This window comes from Adiantum capillus-veneris, chromosome 10, assembly GCF_014529385.1.
Source record: "Adiantum capillus-veneris isolate H3 chromosome 10, ASM1452938v2, whole genome shotgun sequence".
NCBI lineage: Eukaryota > Viridiplantae > Streptophyta > Polypodiopsida > Polypodiales > Pteridaceae > Adiantum > Adiantum capillus-veneris.
This window is the reverse complement of record NC_140940.1, coordinates 58487250-58493408: the sequence shown is the minus strand read 5'-3', so window position 1 is coordinate 58493408 and position 6159 is coordinate 58487250. Positions and strand designations below refer to the sequence as shown.

At 44.1% G+C, this 6159-nt stretch overlaps 1 pseudogene; it reads left to right on the top strand.

Moving 5' to 3' along the window:
* Window positions 1-2858: 2858 nt before the first annotated feature.
* On the top strand, window positions 2859-4118 carry LOC147448909 (uncharacterized; annotated as a pseudogene).
* The last annotated feature ends 2041 nt before the right edge of the window (window positions 4119-6159 follow it).

Sequence of the window (6159 nt, the reverse complement as noted above, 5' to 3'; positions counted from 1 at the left end):
GGGAGTTGACAACAGATCTATGTCTAACCCTAGTAAAAAGCATTGGGATGCTATCAAGTCAATTCTCAAATACTTGAGTGGCATTGCAGATAGACAATTATGATATGGTCGTGGAGAGTCATCCATTCAGGGATTTGTAGACAATGATTATGCAAGTTGTGTTGACAGTCGTAAATCAACAACAGGTTGGACACATTTGCTGGTTCTGCTATTTCTTGGAGATCCGTTCTTCAAGACTGTACATCCATTTCTACCACAGAGGCAGAGTATGTTACATTGAGTGAGGCATGCAAAAAAGCTATTTGGCTTGCTCGCCTAGTGAAAGATCTTGGATTGGAGCAGTGTACACTAGTTCTTCACTGTGACAGTCAGAGTGCTATTGCGTTGGCTAACAATCCAGTGTTTCATTCCATAATGAAACACATTGATGTGCGTTATCACTTCAGTCGTGAATGCATGGAAAACAAGAGCTTTGATTTAGTGAAGATTCCTACGTTAGAGAACACATCGGATGCACTCACGAGTCTCTCCATCTATCAATTTCAGCACTGTCATGAGTTGATGGGCATTGGGTGAAGAGTGGTTCTCTTCCATTCGTATGGTCTCCCACATTGGCCATCAAGTGGGAGAATGTTAGGTTTAATGGCCATGTGGCCGGCCGCCCATCACTAACTGCTACTAACCCTAAGTGTACAACTATACACTTGTGTGAGCCACTAACACTAACTACAATGTGTATTGTGTCTTAGTGCATAAGACAGAGAAGAAAGAAAGGGGGCACACAATACGTGTCGGCTCTCCCCCTCCAACTTGTGTGTGTGGCTATGGTGGTGAGTGTGTGTGTGCATCTTCCTCTTCCACTGTGCTCCCGGATCCTCTCCCTTATCGAGGTACCCTACGCACAAGCACGCCCTCTGCACTCTCACCGCCCTGCACCTGCCTTAGCTTACCCTCCAGCTTCCTCTCCATTTTTCAGTAGTGGCACTTCCTCCCCTTTCTCCAGACTATAGTGATAGTATAGGACTACCATCCTCACATACACCAGTGACCCTGAGCTCTTCTCATCCACATGCTTTGCTAGCCTTCCCAGAAATGGCACATCGTCGCTCATCCTCATCTCCGCCAGAACTCTTGAATCCCTCCTCGCTATGCCGCCGAAGCTATTCACCGTCGCCCACCTTACTTGCCTTGACTCCACATTGTCTCCCATCCCCTCAACACCTTCTTTGCTAGCTTCACCTCCTCCACCCCAGCTTCTTTCTTGGATCTGCCAAAACCTTGCCATATTTACCGTACCCTGCGATGATAGACACAACCAAAACCCATTGGAATGCGACATCACCACATCAAGATGACCTGGTCTTGTGTATTTACTTGTTGGAAAAATGCATCATCATCTTCCAAAAAGATTAGCAACACGCGTGGAGAGTAGATGAAGCCACATGCACATGGGTATGATGTCTTTGTCCATATCACATGACCTTGGCACACTCAATTATCACTACTGATGATACAACTTTTGTTGCCTTCTTCCTCCCTCCCTCTCTCTCTCTCTCTCTCTCTCTCTCTCTCTCTCTCTCTCTCTCTCTCTCTCTCTCTCTCAATTGCCACTCCTTGACACCTTGTGTGCTGATGAGCTCTTCACCGCACTCAGTTGAGCTCTACTCTCTCCACTGGGCGCTAGCCAAAACCAAACACATAGCCTCTCTATGGTGGTGCCAACTAGGTCGGCTTCAACCTTTTTCCCCTTTCCTACAATGCCCCCTCAGAGCAGCAGGCCTTCCATCCATGACCCTTGAACCAAAACCACACGCCTGCCTCCGCATTTTGCTTGCGGAGATGAGCACGCCCCTTTTGACATTGTCTCCCCACTCTGTGTTGAAATCTGTTGATGTCCTTTCTAAAAGCAAGAAGTGCATGCAAGACACAACAAATCCTCCAAACGCACATGATGGTATATACTTCCTACTATTGTAGTAGCAACTAACCAACCAAAGAGCTTATTGCAAGGAGATTTGCTTGCACCCACATACTCTTGCAGGAGCTCAAGGTATGGGAAATGGTACTTAAGGAGGCTCACGGAGTCCTAGAGCAATGCCAACCCTGGTCTAGCCTTGCAAAAACAGGTATATTGAAGCCACAACCACTTCAACAGTCGCTCGTCGCCTGATTGAAGCTGCCCCCTTCTTTGTGGTTATGGTTATGGTTGCAAAGTCTATACTCTCCACATTGTGCGGCAACAATCTTCAACGTCAAGATGTTGAGCACTCCCTGGATGTGAGCTACCATAGTTTCTCTAGCGGCCTTTTGCTTGCTTTGGGTAGAAGCACTAGCCATCTCCACGTCAAGAGGCAATTTGGTAGCTAGCAGAAGGACTGTGTGTCGGGATTGAGGCAAAAGAGAGAGTGATGAGTCAGAGGACTCTGATGGATACTTTTCCTCGTTGTTTAGAAAGAGAACAAGAAAAAATTGAGAGAGGGAGAAAGAGAGAGCGCACGCGCACTAAGACTCAATGGTGCTCCACTACCAAACTACAAAGAGAGTGAATCAAACAAGTCCATCATTATATTTACACACTGGCCGTCTAAATGAGTATCCACTATCTTATTTCAACCAATCAACATTTTAGATCTATCAAAAAAATCTTGAAAATACAACCCCACCAGGGCTAGAAAAATACATTTTCCCTAACCGAAGGAAATAAGGGCAAACTTGAAATTCTACCGATTTTCTGGTCAAAATTTGAAGCTTTTGCCGGTATTTACACTAAAACTTGTGTAAATTTCCGGTTTTCGTTAAGGCAAGCTCAAAATCTAACCAGGATTTTATGATAGGGTTAGCAACACTTTGGTAGGGTTTGTCCAAGATGAGCCCAGCGAAGCGAAAGCGGGATGCAGAGGCACACAAGGCCGTGCAATTGGCAGATGCACAGGAGCAGCTCTTGCTACTGCAGCGCAAACTTGCCAGACGTGACCAGCTTGACGAGCAGATAAACGACCTTTTTTCCGCTGTGGTTACTCATACATTAAATTTAGTAAAAGCAGAAAGTGTGGAGCGTGAGTTCCTCCTTAGGGAACGAGAGGAGGCCAAATCTCTATTACAAGCACAAGAGCGCATGGCAGAAGGGCTTGATGAAGTGGGGACCATCCGTTCCCAGATCAAGGAGATCGAAACTCTAATACAAGGTAACAAAATGCTTGGCTTCATTGGTCCGCTTCGACTGTGGAGGAAGAGGGACTGTACAAGGTTCAGATGCGGGCTGACGAGCCGTTATATGAGTGTTGCTTCCCTGCTGTTGCACAGCCGCCTCTTCCCCTGTCGTTAGCCCACCCCTTGTTTGGGGAGTTTCTTGATGATTTCAGCAATGTGAGTGCCCCACTCGATGATGATGTGTGCAACTTTGTCGGAGAGCTTTGCTTCAGTGTGTTAGGGAGGGCGGAGGTGTTTCATAATGAAGCAGAGTTCCAGATTGCATTTAACCGGAAAATTGGAGGTTTTCTTGGTCATACTGTTGCAGTAGATATGATTACATGTCAAATGAAAAAAGTTATGACCGATGCAACAGTAATAGCAGGTGACAACTGGGTAGCCTTGGGGGAGCTAAAGTTGGAAAAGGGAGGCACATTGGCACTGAGGCTTCAATCTTTTGCCTTATATGTCGGCTCACTACATGCTGAAACAGAGCTGCTTCCATGCTTCTTCATTGAAGTCATCGGCGCCACCATCAGGATAGGAGGTCTCGTTTTTTCTGAGAAAGTGGCATGGCAGCCTCTCACTCCCTTCATGAACTGCTTCTACACTGAGCATGACCGGACGGATCTGGCTACACTCTGCAGGGCCATGCGCGCTTTGAAGAAGGGACTAACTGCCTTGCACTCCTACAATATAGAAACACATCCATCGGTTAACACAATCACCCCCAAGGATATTCCCTATCCTTTGCAGGGGAGGCGGAGTGTCAAGATTGGCAACAAATTGATCTTCATTGTCACTCGTGACGATGGAGAACGCAGGATCTTTAAATATTGCAGGCGATATGGAGAGGAAGTCCATAGGATCTGGGCAAAGGCAGGCTGGGCCCCCCTTTTGTTTGGTTGTAAGCCAATTGCAGGGGGCTGGCTGGAGGTGGAGATGCAGTATCTTGCAGATTGGAACCCTTCTTTGTCTTTGCTCAAAGCTATGGATGGGGCTGCAAAGCACGAACTACAAGCAGCAATAACTACAGCATTGAAACGAGCTTTATCCATCCCGATTGACGGCTGCCAAGTAGCACATGGCGACATGAGGCCACCCAATGTCATGGTCAAAAGAGACGATGGGGGCAGCTTCGACATCAAATTCATCGACTTTGATTGGGCCGGGAAAGTTGGTGTCGCCAGGTATCCTCCTTTTATGAATACAGAGCTGCCATGGCATCCACAAGTGGGAACAGGAAAGCTTTTGCAACAAGACCATGACACATGGTGGCTGGAGGACAAACCATGTGAAAGTTATGGCATTTTTAAAGAGTTGTCCTAACGTATTTTGGTGGGGAAATCCACCTGGAAGCAGTGCTCGGGAAAAAGCGTTTTTTCCAAACATACAAAATTCCTTTTCTTGATTTTGTCAAGAGGAAATTTTAGAAAGTTAGGTCTTTTTTTTGGGGTTTTACACTATTTTTCTCTATTTTGGGGCAGAATCCCCTTGCCCTCAATCGGCATTTTTGAAATTGAAAACGGCACGATATTAAGCTGAGACACATTTTTCCCGAACATTGCTTGGAAGGTACCTCTACCTCTAGGGTGAATGCCCATACAAGGTACATATGAGGTGCCTTTCGCTCATGAAAGGTGGCACCTAAAAGGCGCTCTGTCTTGGGGAAAGGCACTTGCAAGGCTCCATTTATCAAAGTATACTTTACATTTAAAATGGGGGCTTACTTTGCCTTAGCTACAAAATAAAAGTTGCTTCAAGATTTTTCCATGATTAATCCAAGTTAAACTTTTCTTTTTTCTTAGGAAAAAAGAACATGACTAGTTCTTTTGGTGTTTTTTTTTGTAATAATAATTGCTTAGGGAAATATACAAATTTAATTATTTATTATGTATTTGGAGTGAACCCTAATCTAAGGGATCCCTTGTGTTTTCTGAACCGTTATTAGAGCATGGGTCATGACAAGGGTATTTTTATTCGTTTCTTTTGTCCCTCGTCAATTTGTTGTTAATTTGTAATTATGCGTGTGTTGTCATATCATGTGAAAGAACACTAACCAAGGTGATGGTGCTATTTGTTTATGTTGAGTCCCACGCATGAGGTATGCAAACTGTGATTCTATTGTAATGTTTTCTTGTTGTGACAATGATTTTGCTGAGATGGAAGATATTTGCAGCATCAAGAAAGAAAGATGTTTACGCTAAGCTTTTTGTTAAAGGAGAACATTTTGGGAGCAAAAACCGGGAATGGGATGTTGAAGAGGCAAGGATGTAATGGAAAATTTCTAGGAAAGAGTTGGAGATTGGAAAATTTCCAATCGTAAAAGCTATTTTTGTAAGAATCCTTTTGTAATCAAGCTAGCCACATTTAGGCTCATCTCGGCTCCTATTTGTAATTAAGCCATCTCTTGGTTTTTATTGTCCGTTAAGCCAAGTGTGTCTACTGGAGTAAAACGTTATTAAAAGCCAGTAGAAGCTAATGGATAGGGCTAAGTGTTAAGTAGGATATTGAGAATGTGTGCAAAGAGCCTTCTAGCCTCACTGTCTGTCTATATGCATAATTAATCAAAGAAGGATTTCTCTCCATGTGCGTCTCTCATTGTTAATTATGTTTTGTGATTAGTTTTAGTATGTGAATGTTTAGCTAGCTAGAGACTTGTTGGCATGATTAATCATCGGTCCATCTGTGCATTCAACTCTTGCTTCTATAGACAGTGCTTGCAACTCATCCTTGTTGTGCTTGGGGTTTGAGTAGAGAAGAATGCATGCTTGCAACTCATCCTTGTTGTGGATGGGGTTTGAATAGAGAAGAAAACATGCTTGCTTCGATTGAATACATTGTGATTACCTTGATGTGCAATCCATTTATACATTGAATTCTAGCTTCCATAAATAAAGTGCTTAGAAAACTGATCCTTGTTGTATGTTAGGAGCATGGAATGCATATGGGAATGGGTTTATATTTCTA